This window comes from Nyctibius grandis, chromosome W (assembly GCF_013368605.1).
Source record: "Nyctibius grandis isolate bNycGra1 chromosome W, bNycGra1.pri, whole genome shotgun sequence".
Classification (NCBI taxonomy): Eukaryota; Metazoa; Chordata; class Aves; order Nyctibiiformes; family Nyctibiidae; genus Nyctibius; species Nyctibius grandis.
Window position 1 is genome coordinate 20,910,023 of NC_090694.1, and position 21,413 is coordinate 20,931,435.

The following is a 21,413-nucleotide window of genomic DNA, read 5'->3' on the forward strand; positions in this document are numbered from 1 at the left end:
CGTGTTTATCCATGTCCTGTACGTATTCATTCCAGGTGGGTATGTTGTTTCGCCGACCCCAACCCCGACCATGATTAGGGTTATCAAGAATCTTTTGTATGCGGTCTCGAGTTTCAACCGTAAATGGCTTAAGGCAATCAGGGAGACCACGAATAAGAGGGGCTAGTCGGTCTGGGTCGATAGGGGCTGACATCGGGGATTTTTGAAGCTCCTCCCGATCATACATAGCTTGCAGACAAGCTGCTTTCCGTACTGCTGCAGACAGATCGGAGTAACCCTTAGCTCTAATCTCTAACGGCTCTCCTCTTTCCCGCGGATCCATACCGCCTGCCCAATAAGCTGCTCGAGCAGTTAGGGAGTAATGGTGATCTCCCGGCGTAGTGGTTAAAAACACTCCGGGTCCCCAGGTGTCTCCCGCTTCATCCTCACTTAACATAATTCTATCTCTGCCCTCAGCAGAAACTCGCCACACATATTCAACAGCCGACTCGCCTGGCCGTCTCGAGTACTTCTCTCTTATTCTTTCCAACTCAGTTGGTGTCCACGGCACGGTACGTGTAGTGATATGGACCTCATCATTATCATCAACAGCAGCTTCGGTTTTAATCAGAGGTCGCAAGGGAATTACTTGGGATTTAAAAGTCCCTCCGACTTCACTAACTTCCTCATCATCACTGCTATTCCAAAAATCTTCAGCCTGCATTCCCGAATTCGAGCAGCACATTAACCCATGAATCTGCTGGACCGGGGCAGAAGGCTGTATTTTATCCAAAAGTCCATTCATCTTTTTCAGTAACATCCTAAGGTGCTGAACCTCACCCCTGAGTCCATCATTTTCATATTCTAAATTTCTATTTTCCCCCAAGAGCTCATCAACTTGATTTTCCAATTTACTAACCTGAGTTTCTAATTTTTCTCCTGTCTCCTTCTGGAAAGCTAATGATGCTTTCAGCACTTCATTTTCTGATTTTAAAACTGCATGTTCCACAGTAGAGACCAGAGTAGGAGCAGGGGTTTCTTTAGCTTCTTTTTGTGCACAAGATAAACAGGCGCCTAACACCGCACAAATCACACCTTTACCCATTCGGAGCTTCTGTGAAGCTTGACACTGTTCAATACGTTCTACTACTTTCTCTTCATCCTTCCAAAATTTCTGGGCCCACTCCTTCCCAGCTTGGGAAGGGACACAACCATACTTTTGCAGCAGCTTATCCATAGCAATCCTGTCCGTGACGCCAATTTTCTGTCGCGTAAAAAGGGAATTTGGCAGAAGATAAACCCCCTTGCTTTCTAACTCTCCACACCGAAGTGGGAGGTTAGGTGCGGCTAGGTTTAAATTCTGAGTGATGTCCAATTTTCTGTTATCAGTCCAGTCACGTTTAATATGTATATTAAACTACCACGGGTCTGGATACACTGATAGCAGTCTGCACTGCCAGTCCAATTGTGCTCATGAACTAGCACGGCCGCATAGGGTTCGGTCGCGTTCAGTGAGAAACTTTGACAACTGGCTACTTAAACAGTGCAGTTTTATTAGCAACAGATATACAGGTTTTTGGATTGCCGGTGATAGTGGCTGTCTGCAAGAAAGCACGTGCAAATATATTGTACAATAATACAGCCTGGCTACAAATGTTAGGGAGTAACTCTTTAAAGAGATTTCTAAGATTCCCGAGAAAAGCGCTTAGCATAAATCTCACCCAAGGCGTCCCAAGGGGGGGGAGCGAGGCTCAGCCCGTCGGCCGATCCTGGCAGTCAGAGGCAGTCTGAGATGGAGTTTCCCCTTGACTTGCTCACGGTGATGTCTTCTTTTCTCCCCTCCAAAGAATTCCCCGTTTGTCTGGCTATTTTATATCCTTTCTACCTTCAAGGTGGAGTTTGAGTGACTATAGTCATACATACTTTTATTATGATTGGTGTAAATTTCTCTCGCTTCACATTTAAAGGTATAGTCTACAAGAAATCGAGGGCGCAGACTCAGAGAAGAGTGGTCGCACCTCAGAGGCGGGTAGCCTTTGGGATGGAGGTGTGTTTTGGTATTAAAATGAGGTTAAAATGAGCAAAGTTCACGAAAGGATAATACCTTGGCAAGGTCTCGGAGAACTGTTGGCTCAGGGGGCCAAACGGACTGCTTATCAGCTCTGGAGGAACGTCTTCTTCCCATTTCATCACGGAGCAAGGCCACGGAGTCTCCACTCCGTTCCATCCTCTATGATTTGTTGCAGGGAGTTGCTGTGTTAGTGGATTCCATGCATGCCTACTGCAGCCGTGTCCCATCCTCAGAGCTCCCTGATTTTATATTTGGTGAACAATGCTACACTTTTTCATATAAACCTTAGTTTTCAGATGCAAATCTTAATTTTATTAATAATTCCACAGTAGGTTAGGTATAATGGGGAAGGGATGCTGTATTCTACCTTTTTCCTTCTCTTTTACTTGCTATTTGATTTGCCTGTGAACTGTCGTGGGGGTTGAGAAATTCTTTAAATTCTTTATCTTATCAACCTGATGCGTAAATTAACTACCTAAGCATATCCTTAGAATGGTACAGAACATTACGGTTGTGCAAAACCCATCAAGAACTGGTACGGAGGTTTGAATAAGAGCCAAGGGACTACTACGCCTGTGCAAGGAGAAGAGGTGAAAAGCGCACAGCGAGGAAGACATACAGCCTTCATCCCTGAGACCCCGGCCCACGACCACCAGAAGAAACTGCGCGTGCGCAACCAGGAGGAGTTAAAGGCGGAAGCTATGGAAATGATTTCTTGGAACTCATTATAATAAAGACCGCCTTTTCGGGGAAAAGTTATGAATATGTATGGGTATCTTTAGAATTGTGATGAATATGTAACATTTTACTACATAAATACAAGGTGAATTATCAAGGGGGGCACGCATGGCTTTAGAGGGGCTACCCCCCATGCTGCCCAGCGCTGCAATAAAGATGTGCCTGCTTCTTAATGCTAGATTGGTGTTAAGAAGTTTTATTCCTGATTTCGGTGACAGTTTTGGCGACCCAGATGGGACATTGCGAGTGAGACTGAAGGAGATAGAGTGCTGATCCAGCTCCAGCTGGCACCGTGGAATTCTCGTAGGGGAAGCATCACCCTCGACTCACGACAGCTCCTCGCAACGTCCCCTGGAAAGGTGAGGCACATCTTTACAAATTTTGGTTTGGTTTTGGATAGCCTGCCCATAAGGCGCGGCGAAAGCTTCGCAGGGCTGGGGCTCAGGGTGCCCGCTTTGGGTCTAATCAGCAGTTGCTGAAATAGACATTTGGTAGTCTGCCCGTCAGTCATAAGCGAAAGCTATTGCAGGGTTGGACATTTGGGTTTGGTTTTGGTTGCCTAGGCATTTGGAATTTGGGAAACTCGAGTTATGTTTTTTCTGGTTTTATTGTCAGATGTGTGAGTGTGTGACTGGTGTGTGACTGAGACGTGCATATACGCACAAAGCGAGTGCGGAGTCCCAATTCGCAGTTCCAACGTCCCGCAAGGGGCTTGGTTGGAGACGGACGAAGCGTTTGATTTGTGTGTTTTAAATAAATAAATAAGCAAAAAAAATCGGTAATATGGCATCAGGATTTGTCAGGAAAAGTGGCCAAGGAATGGAACATTGAAATATAACACTATACTACAATTAATGCTGTTTTGCAGGAGGAAAGGAAAGTGGAATGTAGTACTATATGTAGATTTGTTCTTTTATCTAAGGCAACGGACTGATTGGCAAAAGGAATGTAAATTAATTAGCCAGGACAATTTGGTAATGACACTTACCTCAGAAGAAAGAAAAATTAATATTTTAGTTTGTTCCTTTTTCTTCCCTCTGTAAATGTTGCTATTTTACCTTGTGTAAGATTTGCTGTTCATTATCATGATTCCAATACCAATGCCTCTCGTGTGCTTTATAGTAACTGTGTTTGGCAGTCTGCAGGCTTCTTTGCGGCAATTAAGACAAAGACTGGGGAACTCGTTTTTACATCTAGCTGTCCAAAGATTGAACCCAGAGGAACTATTTATCCATCTGGAAATACTTTGCAATTCTGTGTTAACACACGACTTCAATATAACAATAACTGGAACACTTGGACCTCTCCCCGGTTCGAATGGTTCAATCCTTGGACACAATTTTCAGGTGAACCCCCCCATTTTTAGAGCACTGTACCTCGATATCACTTTAGATTATATGATAATACCTATGGCGAGGGAACATCGTGCTATAACCATTTATTGTAGAGAATTTATGGCCGTGGAGATTGGTGCTGTCATAAGCACAATCTATCAAACCCTAGAATATTTTATTCATTTCGTCTGGGAAACCCCCTGGACATTAAACGGCAATACCGCCAACTCAGGGTTCCTTCCGCTTGTGACATTGGCAAGAGATATATTAGGTATACTGTAACAAGAGAAGATGAAGTGGAATTAGAATTAGAAATAGCTCCTTTAAGACAGGGAGTAGGGCAGCAGGGGCCAGTGTATGTGAAAGTGCTGTTTTCTGTTATGGATTTGATGGCATGGAAACAGGAATAACTGGAAAGGCATAGGCAGAAACTGCACACACAAACGGTTTACTAAACCGGAGGGGAATCCAGCTGAACCTCCGGTTACAATTAAGCTGGGAGATGAAGGAGTTAAATTTCTAGTGGATACTGGAGCAACATATTCTGTTTTAAATGTCTGTAAAGAAAGGTTGGGAAATAAATCTGCTAAAATAATTTGTGCCACAGAGAAGGAAGAAAACAAACCATTCCTACAACCCCTAGACTTAAAATTCGGAAGTAAAATAATTACATACGAATTCTTGTATATACCAGATTATCCGATACCTTTACTAGGACGAGATTTGTTATCTAAATTAAATACACAAATACTTTTTAAGGATGGTGAAATCTTTCTGAAAATTCCAGAATAAAAGACAGGAGAAATACTGATGATACAAGAAAGAGTAAAGGAATCAGAAATACCCTAGGAAATAGATGAAGCTGTTATACCAACAGTCTGGGGTACAGACATACCTGGGAAATCCAAGGTAGCACAGCCTGTAAAAATGGAATTAAAGGATCAAGCGAAACCGATAAGGACTAAGCAATATCCAATTAAACCAGAGGTAAGACAGGGAATTAAAGGAATAATTGACGAGTTTTTGAAGTATGGAATTCTAGAAGAATGTGAATCAGAATATAACACTCCAATCTTACCAGTAAAGAAACCTTCGGGTGAATACAGGTTAGTTCAGGATTTAAGGGCTATAAATCAATTAGTTAAAGATATACATCCTGTCGTGGCAAACCCGTACACACTCTTAACTGCATTAAGAGAAAATTACCGGTGATTTACAGTGCTTGATTTAAAAGATGCTTTCTTTTGCATACCCTTGGAGAAGGAAAGTCGAAAGCTGTTTGCTTTTGAATGGGAAAATCTGCAGACAGGACGGAAGATGCAGCTGACATGGACAAGGTTACCCCAAGGATTTAAAAACAACCCAACGATCTTTGGTAATCAGTTAGCAAAGGAGCTTGAACAGTGGAAACAAATCAATTCAGAATCAAAACCTGGACATCTACTTCTACAATATGTGGATGACATCCTGATTGCTACAGAAACAAGACCTGCCTGTGTAAAGGTGTCAGGTTCCGGATTAAGATCTGCTTTATTAGTAAATCTAGAAAGTAAATGCAGTCAGTCCCGAGAGGGACCCGCCTTATTGGTAAATCTAGAAATTAAATGCAGTCAGTCCCGAGAAGGACCCGCCTTATTGGTAAATCTAGAAATTAAATGCAGTCAGTCCCGAGAAGGACCCGCCTGATTAGTAAATCTAGAAATTAAATGCAGTCAGTCCCGAGAAGGACCCGCCTGATTAGTAAATCTAGAAATTAAATGCAGTCAGTCCCGAGAAGGACCCGCCTGATTAGTAAATCTAGAAATTAAATGCAGTCAGTCCCGAGAGGGACCCGCCTGATTAGTAACTCCAATGCAGTCAGTCCCGAGAGGGACCCGCCCATTCAATGCAGTCAGTCCACATGGGACCCGCCTGATTCAATGCAGTCAGTCCACGTGGGACCCTCCTGATTAATCACCCGGTATAAATCACCCCCAAAATCCTGACCAAAGATAAAATAGATTCGTGATCCTTGAGTTTGGACAAAGCACAACCGAGGCACGGTATCAATAAACTTAACTTTGACTTTATTAAGTCCAACAATGAGGCAACTTAGTGAGCAAGGAAGGGAGAGAGAGAGAGAGAAGTAAGTAAAAGGAAGAGAAGAAAAGAGATCAGTTGATAGGGAAAGGATAGTCACCACCCTGGATCCCGCGGCGTCCCGTGGATCCTCTGTTGATTCTCGGCAGTCGGGGGTGGGCGCGCGCATGGTGGGGCAAAACAGCCTCTTTTATAGAGAATTTTTGCAGAGTCACGCTGACGTGGAGCTGCCAGTCACAGTTTGCACCACTCACAGGCCCGAGGGCGGGACAGGTCCGGTTCCCGCGCCGTAGGATTGGCCCATTGCCAGGCTGTCGCCCGATATCCCGTATGGGTCTCTCCGGAGGGGGTGGAGGGCTGGAGGGCGGAGATGTCACTCACCCCTAGTCGGCTACTAACTTCTTGCCTCAGAATATGTCGTCAAGGTCAGGTAGTCCTGTACCCCAGAAGATGGCATCTGAGCACGTGGGATAGGACGGTTTCTGAGACAATGCCGAAAAAAAAAAGGGGGACAAGGAACAGATCTCCACACCACCCCGTGGCTCAGAAATCATCAATGTCAGTGGTTTGATTCCAGGGGGTGTAGAAAGGTAAGGATAGAAAAAGGTAAGAGGTTAAAAGAAGGAAAAGGGAAGAGAAAAGCATACAAGGAAATAAAGATAAGTCCAATGACTTGCGATTGGTATCATTCTAATAAACAGAATGAGACACCTCCTCTTCTTTACAGAAGTCTAACAACAACAATATCATCAATAACAACAAACAACTTTCGATAAAATTATAGTACAGTTATAACATGTCGTAAACAAAATGAGAAAAGAGTTACATAATGTAACCACATCTCCATTATCATCGATTTTCAAGAAAAAATTAGAGTCATTTAATTTTGCACAAACTCCTCCTTCTGCTAGCAGGTAATCGAGAACCAGCCAATGCTGATTGGTTCTCGAGCACCGCTGATTGTTTCATTGGTGTTCCAGGTTGCAGGTCCATAATACTCAATAATTCATTGGGGATCATATAATTTGATTCCCAATTCTTAGCTGTCAATTTTCAGAAGTATGAAGAATGGTGGTCATATCATCCCAATATAACATACCCCAGTCCAAATTTTTTGGTAGCATTTTGTATGCATGGTGCCCGCAAATCCAATAATGACCTTTCAGGGTTCACATCCCATTTACAAAGGACTTGGCCATGATCTGGCAGGGCGGTAGTCCTTTGACTCAGATGGTTCCCAGGTCAAAGGGGTCCCCTGTCACACCACAGTTAATGCAATTAATTTCATTCCATCATCATTTACATTACCATGCTCCTGCCCATTGTTTCCAAACACAATTTGTACCTAATATTTCCCCAAAGTGAGTGTAATCAGTGGGGGACCAGAAAACCTTCTCCCACCAGGGATTGATTGTACCACCCTCCCTTTTGGGTGTAACTAATACAATAGTGACCAGGAGCAGGGTATTGTATGGGCCAAGACGAGGGTGATTCTTCTCACAATCCCCTCGGGAGCAAGAGGAATGGAGATCCACAGCCAACTTTCCAGACCAAATGGTCCGCCACACACCCAGCAATTAATAAGATTAAAAGCTTGAGCGATCAATTTTCCCAGCAACAAGAAGTCATTTTCCCATGTTAAACCTGAAAACAAGGAAGCAAGGTTCTCGCCGGGCATGCTTTGAACAGTACAGACGGGACAACATACAACTGCCCAAAACAATTTTGCCAATGGTGATAAAGGCATACTGCAAAGATTATTAAAGCTATACAATTTAAAACTATACACACAATCAAAACTTCCATTAAACGCCGCTCTCTTCTTCTTTTCCAAACTTCTATCTTACAACCTGTAAAGAACAGAAAAAAGAAACTTCTCGGTCCTATTAGTGAAAGGACCAGATGAGGTTTTGGTTAACCATTGTCTGGTGGAATTGATTGGGGTCTTGGGAATGAGCTAAACCATTCTTTCAAGGCTTGGACTATGTTTTCCCCAGTGACAGGCCAGCCTCGAGTTTGTGCCTCACAGTAAAGATCTTTGGCTCCCGTATGTCCTCGTCTGATATGCAACCACTCCAATAGTCTCTCCCAATTTTCTGTTACTGGTTCGTTTTTTAAGGGAGCTAAATGAGACAATTCGTCTGCTTTATTGTTCAATTGGCTAGTTAGATCGTTACTGCTTTGATGAGAGGCCACCCAGGCTATGGCAAATTTCCCTCGTTTGGCAATTCTTAAAATGTCCTGCCACTTTTTCTTTTGCCATACCGGTACCTGGTTTACTTCCCACTCATTTTTCTCCCAGAAAGGAAGCCACTCAGTGCACCCCCTTGAAGACAGCAAAAGAATCAGTATAGACAGGAGAAGAAGATTGAGCCTCATGTGGGAAAACGCTCCAAACAGCAGTTAATTCACCCACTTGTACACTACCTTCACCTTCTGTTATGATTTTCTCATCAGTCTGGGCTTGTAAGGCAGCGGCTCGATACTTCCACACTTTTCCCTCATGTTTGGCTGAGGCATCAGTGAACCAGACATTCGGTAATTGCTTGGAAAATGGAGGTGCTACTTGTATGACAGGAGGTGGGAAGTTATTCTCACGACTTGGAGAGAATTCCTCCTGTATAGCTAGTTTTTTAGGTGTGCCTTCTGATACATTAAAGATGCCACAATAATGTTCAATTTGTGCATACCATTTCCGCACGGATGCTCGTTGTGCCACCCCGTCAGGGGGAGGGGTCCCTGCTAAAATTGGTTTTATTACCTTAAAGGGGCCTCTGAGAATGATTGGTTGCTGATGAATGGTGCGCTCGGCCTCTCGTAGTGCTAAGCTTACCACAAACAATCCTATTATCCACAACGCTTTCCTTCGAGATGTACTATCTCTCTTTAAATTCACCAGGTTTGGGGGAGAGGGCCTCGCTAGAGGAAACTTCGCCTCTGTACGCCTCACATTTTTAGGTTCTGATTTCACCGGACCATATTTCCGCCCATAGTTAATCAATTCTTGAGCTACTTCCCCCCACGTCCACACTTTTTGTCCCGGGATATGGCAATCCGGGGTTAAAGCTCCGGTTAAAGCAGCTGTCACCCGTGCACTCTGAGGGGTATTTCTGATAGTGCCTTGCAATTGAATTCCTAAGGGTTTCAATGAATCAGGCAAACCTCTAATCAGGGGAGTCATCCTCTCAGGATCTACCGGTATCATCATTGGGGATTCCTGCCTAAACTTCAAGTCCCAATCATACATCATCTGCAAACAAGCCGCCTTTTGCACATTCTCCACAAGCTGATCCACCGAGCCTGTAAGCGCAAGAGGATCTCCCCTTTCCAAGGGATTTAAACCTCCAGCCCAATAAGCTGCTCGCTGGGTGAGAGACCATTCTGAGACAATGCCGGAAAAAAAAAGGGGGACAAGGAACAGATCCCCACAAAAGGTAACCATAGACCTTTTAAACTTTCTTGGACTAAGTGGGTACAAAGTATCTAAAAATAAAGCTCAAATAGCAAGCCAGACTGTAATCTATTTAGAATTTGAGATCACTCAAGGACAGAGACAATTGGGAGCAAACCGTAAAGAGGCAATTTGTGGTATCCCTGAACCTAGAAGCGTGCATGAATTGAGAGCTTTTCTAGGAATGACGGGGTGGTGTCAACTCTGGATAATGAATTACGGTCTGTTAGCTAAACCGTTATATGAAGCTCAGAAAATTGTACCGTTTGTGTGGGGCCCAGAACAACAAAAAGCCTTTTGGGATTTAAAACGTGCCCTGATGACTACACCGGCACTAGGACTTCCAGATTTGACTAAGGACTTCCAACTGTTTGTGCATGAGAGACAACATCTTGCACTTGGAGTGTTAACCCAGAGGATGGGAAGCTGGAAGGATACTTCTCCAGACAACTGGACACTGTAAGTAAAGGATGGCCAAGTTGCCTCCGAGCAGTTACAGCCACAGTAATGCTAATACAAGAAGCACGTAAATTGACTTTGGGGAGAATGATAACCACATATGATAATCACTGTTCAGGAACAAAAGGGGGGTCACTGGTTATCCCCTAGCAGAATGATGAAGTATCAAGTGATTTTAACCGAACAGGATGATGTGATTCTGAAAACTACTGACCTTGCCAATCCTGCAGTCTTTTTAAGTTCTGTACAAGAAGAAGAACAACTGGAACATGATTGTCTAACCACCATAGAACATGTATACTACAGTCGGGAGGATTTAAAGGATACACCGTTGGAGGATCCTGACTGGGAGCTGTATACAGATGGCAGCAGCTTCGTGGAGAACGGAATTTGATACGCAGGATATGTGGTGACAACTGAAAACACTGTTATAGAAACAAATTCCTTACCTAGCACAACCTCAGCTCAAAAGGCAGAATTAATAGCTTTGACAAGAGCACTAGAACTGAACAAAGAAAAGAAAGTAAATATCTGGACTGATTCAAAATATGCTTTTGGTGTAGTACATATCCATGGAATTCTGTGGAAAGAAAGAGGATTATTATCCTCCCAAGGGACAAGCATAAAGTACAAAGAAGAAATTTTGAAATTAATACAAGCAGTCCAGAAAACAGCTAATGTAGCAATCATGCACTGTAAAGCCCACCAGACAGGAAACTCAAAAGAAACCATAGGAAACAAATTTGCTGACAGAGTGGCTAAAAGAGTAGCAAAGAAAGATGCCTTTCTAATGGCATTAGTTCCTACTAAAACTATTACCTTACCTAGAGAAAAACCTAAATACTCTCAGGAAGATGAAAAGTTAGCAAGTTTATTACATGCAAAGAAAAATGTAGCTGGATGGTGGGTGACAGCAATAGGTCAAGTGGTAATTCCACCACTTCTGATGAGAGAAATAATACAAACAAAACATAGGGAATGTCATTGGGGAGCAGAAGCCCTACTAACTTTCTTAAAAAGGCATATTGTATCAGTAAAAATGTTAGAAATTACAAAGAAAGCAATTGCTAAATGTGAGATTTGTTTAAAGAACAATCCATTAGTGAAAAGGAAACTTCTAATGGGAGTATTAAGATCAGGAATGGAACCAGGAGACTATTGGCAGATAGATTTTTCAGAATTACCTAGACAAAATGGGTATCGGTACATTCTGGTAGGGGTTGATACTTTTTCAGGATGGCCAGAAACCTTTCCCTGTCGGACAAATCGAGCAAAAGAGGTAATTAAATGGTTGTTACAAGAAATCATTCCGAGATTTGGAGTACCGATTGGAATTTCCTCAGATAGGGGTCCGCACTTTATTGCGGAGGTAGTGCAGAATATCAGTAAGGTGTTGGGAATTACTTGGAATTTACATACACACTGGAGGCCACAATCTAGTGGAAAAGTAGAAAGAATGAATCAGACAATAAAGAGACAAATCAGTAAAATATGTCAGGAAACCAATTTAAAGTGGCCTCAGGCTCTTCCATTAACCCTGTCATGGATACGGGTCCAACCTAAAGGTGAAACATCAATCAGTCCTTATGAACTGTTGTATGGAAAACCTTATGAATCTCCTGAACCGAATGTAGACATGCATTTAAAAGGGAAACAGGATGTATATAACTATCTGCTATCTGACTCTAACAGCGCTTCGGAGTGTGATTGTGTGGAATAGACCTCTGTCTTTAGAAAATCCTGTTCATGATTTTCAGCCGGGAGATTACGTTTATGTAAAGACCTGGACCTCTGAACCTCTTCAGGAACATTGGAAAGGACCCTTCCAGGTGTTGCTGACCATATTCACTGCCATAAAGATCGCTGAATCGAATGCGTGGATACATTACACCAGAGTGAAGAAAGCTCCGCCAGTTTGGAGAGTTGTTAACAGGGATGCTGAAACGTCAAAATTGACTCTGAGACATGTCTAACTTTAGATATCAGTTTGTAATACTTGCAAAACTAATATTGATTCAGGAATTTTTGTTAGTGGGAGCCGGGTTAGAGACAAAAATTGAACAACATGGTATAACAAAAGGATATGGGAACACAGACCCTCTCCCCCTCTACTCTGCCCTGGTGAGGCCGCATCTGGAATATTGTGTCCAGTTCTGGGCCCCTCAGTTCAAGAAGGACAGGGAACTGCTAGAGAGAGTCCAGTGCAGAGCCACGAAGATGATTAAGGGGGTGGAACATCTCCCTTATGAGGAGAGGCTGAGGGAGCTGGGTCTCTTTAGCTTAGAGAAGAGGAGACTGAGGGGTGACCTCATTAATGTTTATAAATATGTAAAGGGCAAGTGTCATGAGGATGGAGCCAGGCTCTTCTCAGTGACATCCCTTGACAGGACAAGGGGCAATGGGTGCAAGCTGGAACACAGGAGGTTCCACTTAAATATGAGGAAAAACTTCTTTACGGTGAGGGTGACCGAACACTGGAACAGGCTTCCCAGAGAGGCTGTGGAGTCTCCTTCTCTGGAGACATTCAAAACCCGCCTGGACGCGTTCCTGTGTGATATGGTCTAGGTAATCCTGCTCCGGCAGGGGGATTGGACTAGATGATCTTTCGAGGTCCCTTCCAATCCCTAACATTCTGTGATTCAGTGAAATAGAAACAGATCAGTTGATATATCTCCCAAGGAGAACTCCGGAGGAAAATTTGATGTTAGGGTTAATCAAGGAGTTTGCCAACTTGCAAAATGTGTCACAAATTACAGCTTGTTTACCAATACCAAGGGCAGTGGGTGAACCAATTCCATGGGGAATTTTAACTATGAATTTGACTTAGAATACAAAAATGGAACAATGACGTGTAAACAGAAACCTAGAGAGACATGGGAATTGCAGAAGGTTAAAACTGGGGAAGGAGCACCAGTATATTCAACCAGTTGGGAATGTAAAGGACGATTTGTAGCACAACCTGGATTGTATGAAGGTCCAGGACATAAGGGATGATATTATTACCCTAAAATAGAAATAAAAAAACCACCACTATATGGATAACAAAAACAAAATGTGAAAAGATTAACCAAACGCAAACACAACTAAGAAAGGAAATAATTTGGGAATCAGTCTGGTCTATGACCATACTATCCCAATTCCAATATATGGCAAATGCTTCCTGGGCTTTTGTTTGGGACGGATCAATTTTTACAATACGGCCATCAGTAGATAATAGGGGAAGTTCAATTCGGGAAAAGGAAAATTTTGTACCCTGGTGGAACTGCAAAAAGGTTTACAACTGTAGCACAATAGACTGGGCGATCCAGGAAGTTCCCCCTTTAGCAGCAGCTTTAAAATATGGATGTCTGTACCGAGGCCTTAAGAATGACCTCCTATTGACTGATACATATATACCATTAAGAGGCAAAAGATTTAATTGTGGAAAAAATACAATTCAGAGTCCAGGACATTTAGTTTGGGCAATGAGCGATGAGACTTGGACCACCCACTTACCTATAGATGGGAAAGTAAAACAAATAACATTAGGCATGCCAACATTATGCCCAATTTGGAAAATGTCTCCCTTTAGGGGAGCACTTGAAAATTTGAAAATAAAACATGTAAAAAGGGCAGAAGAAGAAGATAGATGGAATGAACCTTCAACTGGGGTAAGAGTGAGTTGGTTTTTAGAATCTCTGTTAACTCCTTTATCAACATACAGGAACAGAGAATGGATATATCAATTAACAGGACAGGTTGAAAGATTGACAAATGTAACCAGGAAAGGGTTTAAAGATTTAAATCTACAATTACAGGCGACATCCAGAATGACTTTACAAAATAGAATGGCGTTGGATATGCTTCTACTTAAAGAACATGGGGTTTGCGGATTTCTAAAAGACAGAGTAGATCACTGCTGCATGCATATCCCGAACGTGACTCAAGATGTGGAATATGATTTAGATTTATTGGAGAAAATAAAAACAGATACAAAAAAACTTCAACAGGACATGCAAGAGAGTTGGATAGACAAAATTTTCAGTGGATTAGGATGGGAATTAAGCTCATGGGCTAAATCATTGATTAGCACCGCATTAGCCTTGCTACTAGTCTTTATGACTATTTTTCTGATTTATTATTGCCTAAAGAAACCAATAAACAACAAAACTGCCTTCAATCGAATGATTATTCAGGCAGTAATCAGACCACAAGATGAAGGTTATGAATATGTTTAAGGCTCCCACTAACAACATTAAATAAATCGTATTAATAGATAAACTTTAGAAATAGATGTGAAAGTCTTGAAGTGATTTTCAAAACTTTCAAAGGGGGGAAATGTTACAAATATTCGAAATTAAATGGAATTCAGTTTAATCACAAAATGATAGGTTTAGTAGGTTAGGTATAATGGGGAAGGGATGCTGTATTCTACCTTTTTCCTTCTCTTTTACTTGCTATTTGATTTGCCTGTGAACTGTCGTGGGGGTTGAGAAATTCTTTAAATTCTTTATCTTATCAACCTGATGCGTAAATTAACTACCTAAGCATATCCTTAGAATGGTACAGAACATTACGGTTGTGCAAAACCCATCAAGAACTGGTACGGAGGTTTGAATAAGAGCCAAGGGACTACTACGCCTGTGCAAGGAGAAGAGGTGAAAAGCGCACAGCGAGGAAGACATACAGCCTTCATCCCTGAGACCCCTGCCCACGACCACCAGAAGAAACTGCGTGTGCGCAACCAGGAGGAGTTAAAGGCGGAAGCTATGGAAATGATTTCTTGGAACTCATTATAATAAAGACCACCTTTTCGGGGAAAAGTTATGAATATGTATGGGTATCTTTAGAATTGTGATGAATATGTAACATTTTACTACATAAATACAAGGTGAATTATCAAGGGGGGCACGCATGGCTTTAGAGGGGCTACCCCCCGTGCTGCCCAGCGCTGCAATAAAGATGTGCCTGCTTCTTAATGCTACATTGGTGTTAAGAAGTTTTATTCCCGATTTCAGTGACACATCTATACCCTTTTGGGTCCTTGAAATACCTTCTCATGAGGTAGTCAATGCCACTCATTCCCAGTTAGGCTCACTTTGGCCTCCAATACAGATAACTCTTGAGATCCCTCTGTCACTCCAGAAATGCTGATGGATTCAGTCCCCACATGATTCAATGGCATTAGGGTGCACTGTGCACTGGCGTCTACCAGGGCTTTGTAGTCCTGTGGCTCTGACGTGCTAGGCCATCAGATCCATACAGTCCAGTAAACTCGGTTATCCCTCTCCTCCACCTGGCTGGATGCAGGGCCCCTCTAATCCTGTTTGCTAGTGCCTGGTAGGGAGGGATCAGAATCCCATTTAGTCTGACTCAAGATCCACCCACTAGAAACCAGAGCAGCCACCTTCCTGGAAGTAAGTCCATGACTTTGGGGTCCATCTCTTATGGTGGTCACTCAGGACAGGAGAGGTGGTGTGATGCATGGAGTTATTGGGCACCAAAGCCATCTTAGGTTTGGTCACTGCTGCACTCGCACTGCTTCTTGTAAGGCTTGTCCTCCATTGGTTCTGGTGGTTCCTGCTATAGTAATTCCTATAAAATACAACTCAAATCATGGGTTACAACAATTTAAAGGTATTTCCATTACAATCTCCACCCCTGGTCCCTTTGGGCCAGGTTGTAGGGTTTAACATTGCAGTGAACTCCTCCCCTTGCCCCTGCTCCGGCTTGGATTTATCCACAGACTGCAATCCCTTAGGGGTGTACCTGCTCAAAGTGGAGCCTTATCTATGAGACACAGTCTCTTCAGGGGTATACCTGCTGCAGCATAGACTTATCCACAGCCACAGTCGCTTTGAGGTGCGCCTGTTCCAGTGTGGCCTTATCCATGGGCCACAATGCCTTCAGAGATATACCTGCTTCAGCGTGGCCTTACCTACACAGCCATAGTCCCTTCAGAAGTAAACCTGCTCCAACATGGCCTTACCAATGGCTGCAGTCCCTCCAGGAGAGTACCTGCTCTGTCATGGGCTTATCCATGGCCACACGCTTTGAGGTGCTCCAGCATAACCTCATGCACAGCCACTGATGCTTCAAGGTGTACCTGCTGCAGCATGGACTTATCCTTGGGCCACAATTCCTTCAGAGGTATACCTGCTGCAGCACAGACATAACCACGGCCACAGACACTTCAAGATGTACCTGCTCTGGCATGGGCTTATCCATGGCCACAGATGCCTTGGGGTGTCCTGCTCCTGTGTGGACTCATCTACAGGTCACAGTCCCATCGACTTGAGTTCACATTGAAGTTCCAGCCTGTACAGCAGCACAGAAACAGCAGCGATGCCCTGACCATCTGCCAGCCCAGGTATATGGCCATTGCTGTTATCAAAATGTTCCCAGGCACAGCAGAGTAAGATGATAAGCAGTAAAGCAGTATAGCAAGCAGCGAAAGCAAAAAGCAGCCACTAATGAGCACAAGACTCTAATTTACAGTAAGGTAAGCAAGCCCCATGGCAAGCACAGGAGCCTGCCAATTAATAGCTAAACAGCAATAACAGCTATAAATTCGAACTATCACATTTCAATCAAATCTGTCATTATCTCGAGCCCCACGTTGGGTGCCAAAAATTTTAACCTGGCCGGCAGCCAAACACCACGCAGCTGCTCCCGTCCTGGGGGGTGGGGAAAAGAACCGGAGGGATAAAGGTAGGGAGACTCATAGGTTGAAATAAAAACAATTTAATAAATGAAATAAAAAAAATAAAATAATAATTATAATAATAATGATAATAATAGAAATAGTAGAATATGCAAACAAGTGATTCACAATGCAATTGCTCATCACCTGCCAACCTATGCCCAGCCCATTCCTGGCTAATGATCCCGGAGGAGAGAGATCCCAAAACTGCAATCCCGGAAAAGAAAGAAAGCTTCCCAGCCAACCCTCATCTCTATACTGAGTATGACATTGCATGGTATGGAATATTCTACTGGCCAATTTGGATCTGTTGCTCTGGCTATGCTCCCTCCCAGCTTCTTGTGTACTTGCACACTAGCAAAGCATGGGAAGTTGAGAAGTCCTTGATTTCTTAGCAACAACTAAAAACATCAGTGTATTATCAACATTCTTGTCATAACAAATCCCATACTAAATACAAAAAAAAGTGCTATTCTAGCTACTAAGAAGAAATTTAGCTCTATCCCAGCTGAAACCAGGACAGGGATTCAGGTTTTTATAAAGGCTTGATAAGATTATAGTGTTCCTTTCTGAAGAGGGCTTTTCTGTTGTTTAATTAGTGCTAGGATTAGGACAAGTCTTTCTTCTTCAGTGTTTGATTTATGTAGTGAAAATATACAAAAATGTCATGTCTAAAACCATGTGTGATTGGCTGCAGAATTTTCTGTCATGGCATAATGTTGTATACATACTCAAAAATGAACATTTAATACTTAACACATTTAGTAATTATTTACCTATTTCTTGTTCATGTCTCAAATTAATATTTGTTAGTGTCTTACTGAACATGTTTAAAGCTTTTCTAATTATTGAAAATATTTCACAACTGAAAAATTATGTAAAACGTCAATTTTCGTAGTCTCCTCTATAACAAAATAGCAATAGTTTGATCAGGTAATGGAAGAAATTAAATATTGCCTTGTCTATCTATATATAGCTAGCATCATTTTGTACTGAACCTTACTGTTTGTATTAAAAACATGATAATCTGTATCTTAGTCTGAAGTCTTACACCTAACTGCCCTCTCGTGTGCAACCTGATGGCTGCAGAGCATCACAGGAGAGTGAAGAACAGGCTGGTAAATCCCCAGGCTTTGGAACTAGGAAACTAAGATCACAAATTCTTAGATCCTGACAGGTATGCATCAAGTCCTGCAACATTAGCTTGGAAAATGAGAATACTTAATAATTTGATGGACTCATTAACTCACCTGGTCCAAGTTGCACCCTGGGTGTGAAGGCTACAGAATCACAGAATCACAGAATGTTAGGGATTGGAAGGGACCTCGAAAGATCATCTAGTCCAATCCCCCTGCCGGAGCAGGATTACCTAGACCATATCACACAGGAACGCGTCCAGGCGGGTTTTGAGTGTCTCCAGAGAAGGAGACTCCACAGCCTCTCTGGGCAGCCTGTTCCAGTGTTCGGTCACCCTCACTGTAAAGAAGTTTTTCCTCAAATTTAAGTGGAACCTCCTGTGCTCCAGCTTGCACCCATTGCCCCTTGTCCTGTCAAGGGATGTCACTGAGAAGAGCCTGGCTCCATCCTCTTGACACTTGCCCTTTACATATTTATAAACATTAATGAGGTCACCCCTCAGTCTCCTCTAAGCTAAAGAGACCCAGCTCCCTCAGCCTCTCCTCATAAGGGAGATGTTCTACTCCCTTAATCATCTTCGTGGCTCTGCGCTGGACTCTCTCTAGCAGTTCCCTGTCCTTCTTGAACTGAGGGGCCCAGAACTGGACACAATATTCCAGATGCGGCCTCACCAGGGCAGAGTAGAGGGGGAGGAGAACCTCTCTTGACCTGCTAACCACACCCCTTCTAATACACCCCAGGATGCCATTGGCCTTCTTGGCCACAAGGGCACACTGCTGGCTCATGGTCATCCTGCTGTCCACTAGGACCCCCAGGTCCCTTTCCCCTACGCTGCTCTCCAACAGGTCTGTCCCCAACTTGTACTGGTACATGGGGTTGTTCTTGCCCAGATGCAGGACTCTACACTTGCCCTTGTTATATTTCATTAAGTTTCTCCCCGCCCAACTCTCCAGCCTGTCTAGGTCCCTCTGAATGGCTGCGCAGCCTTCCGGCACATCAGCCACTCCTCCCAGTTTTGTGTCATCAGCGAACTTGCTGACAGTGCACTCTAATCCCTCATCCAAGTCATTAATGAATATATTGAATAGAACTGGTCCCAGTACTGACCCTTGAGGGACTCCGCTAGACACAGACCTCCAACTGGACTCTGTCCCATTGACCACCACTCTCTGGCTTCTTTCCTTCAGCCAGTTCACAATCCACCTCACTACCCGATCATCCAGACCACACTTCCTCAGTTTAGCTGCGAGGATGCTGTGGGAGACCGTGTCAAACGCTTTACTGAAATCGAGATAGACCACATCCACAGCTTTACCATCATCTATCCACCGGGTTATGTCCTCATAAAAGGCTATCAAGTTGGTTAAGCATGACTTCCCCTTGGTGAAGCCATGTTGACTGCCCCTAATGATCCCCCTATCCTTGATGTGCCTAGAGACAGCACCAAGGACAAGTTGTTCCATCACCTTTCCGGGGATGGAGGTGAGGCTGACCGGTCTATAGTTACCCGGGTCCTCCTTCTTGCCCTTTTTGAAGACTGGAGTGACATTCGCTTTCCTCCAGTCCTCAGGCACCTCTCCCGTTGCCCACGACTTAGCAAAGATGATGGAGAGTGGCCTAGCAATGACTTCCGCCAGCTCCCTCAGCACCCGCGGGTGCATCCCATCAGGGCCCATGGATTTATGGACGTCCAGATTGTTTAATTGGTCCCTGACCCAGCCCTCATCTACCAAGACAGATTCCTCCTCTATCCTGACTTCTTCTGGGGCCTCAGGGGTCTGGGGCTCCTCAGGACAGCCTCCAGCAGTATAGACAGAGGCAAAGAAGGCATTCAGTAACTCCGCCTTCTTTTTATCCTCTGTCTCCAGGGCCCCCACCTCATTCATCAGTGGGCCTACATTGCCTCTAGTGTTGGTTTTACCCGCAATGTATTTGAAGAAGCCCTTTCTGTTGTCCTTGACCTCTCTTGCAAGGTTTAATTCCAAGGAGGAATTAAACCTACCACCCTGTTATTCTTCATTTAAGTATGCTGTTGAGAATATAACTAAAACGCATATGCCAACTACATGTAGTTGCATATGCAACAAAAATTAATTGAATTTTCATTTGAAAGTAGATGTTAGTCACATTGGAACAAAATAAAGAGCTTCAGACAAAAAACCCAATACATTTTATCCATTATTTAAAAGTGTGCAAAAGTTTCCTTAAATAAAAAGTGTTTATCTTAATAGAATAAGTTCTCAAATAGTCTGGAGGTAGAACAACGTTTCAAGTTCTTCCCCTCCAGATGCTTGCTATAAGCACTTTTATTTTTTTAGTAAAGGGTGAAAACATGATACATACTTTAGGCCTTGCTACATCAAATCTGAAAAGACTAGGAAGAGGTTTAAATTGTACCTTGATAAAAGTTCCCACCAGTGAGCAAGCAAGCTGTTCCGGTGCCGGCCCAGTCCATATCTTGTCGTACAGAGGGGTTTCCTGAGGCAGGGAAACACTAGAGCAGCAGAGGGACCCACCAGCTCTCACGAGAGATGCTGATGAGGCCTGGGCATTGCCAGAGCAACCGCAACCACCCCCTCACACCTATAAAAAGAAGCCTAGTGAGCGCTAGTGACCAGGGCGTGGCACGACAGTTTGTGCAGAAGGGTGTCATCACCCTACCAGCTCAAAAGGTCAGTTCAATCGGTGGTCATCACCTTCCCAGAAGGAACTTATGTGGTATCCACTTGGCAGAAAGTGATGTCCTCTGCACTCACCAGAACTGATGTGGCTACCCAGACAGAGCTCCCACAAAAACATGCAGCCACCCAGGTCTCAGGCTGCAGGGTGTGCCAGAGCCTTTCACTAGTACCTGATGGCAGTAGTGAGAACACCTGTGTGAGGTGTGACTGAGTAGATGATCTGCTCAGCCTGGTGGCAGAGCTATGAGAGGAAGTGGACAGGTTAAGGAGCATCAGGGAGTCTGAGAAAGAGATAGACTGGTAGAACCATGCTCTGCCCTCCCTGAGACAGAAACAGGAACAGACATCAGAAAAAACACAAGATCAAGGGGATCCCCCCCACCAGGCAGAAGGCAGTAGCTTAAAGGAAAGGAGTGAATGGAGGCAAGTCTACACTCGGGGCAGCAGGTGAAGCCCTCCCTATCTACCTCACTTTCCCAGGTGCCTCTATACAACAGGTATGAGGCTCTGGATGTGGAAGGCCAGTCAATGGATGGTGTGGATGATGGTCCATCTACACCAGAGGTGTCGCCAAGGTCAGAAAGGCCTACCCCCTGTATCACGGCCACCTCCACGAGGAAGAAAAGACGGGTTATAGATATAGGTGACTCCCTACTGAGGGGAACAGAGGGTCCGATATGTCAGACAGACCCTCCTCTTAGGGAAGTCTGCTGCCCCCCTGGGGCCCCGGTTAAGGACATCACTAGAAAACTTCCTAGTCTGGTACAGCCCTCGGACTATTACCCATTACTGCTCTTCCATG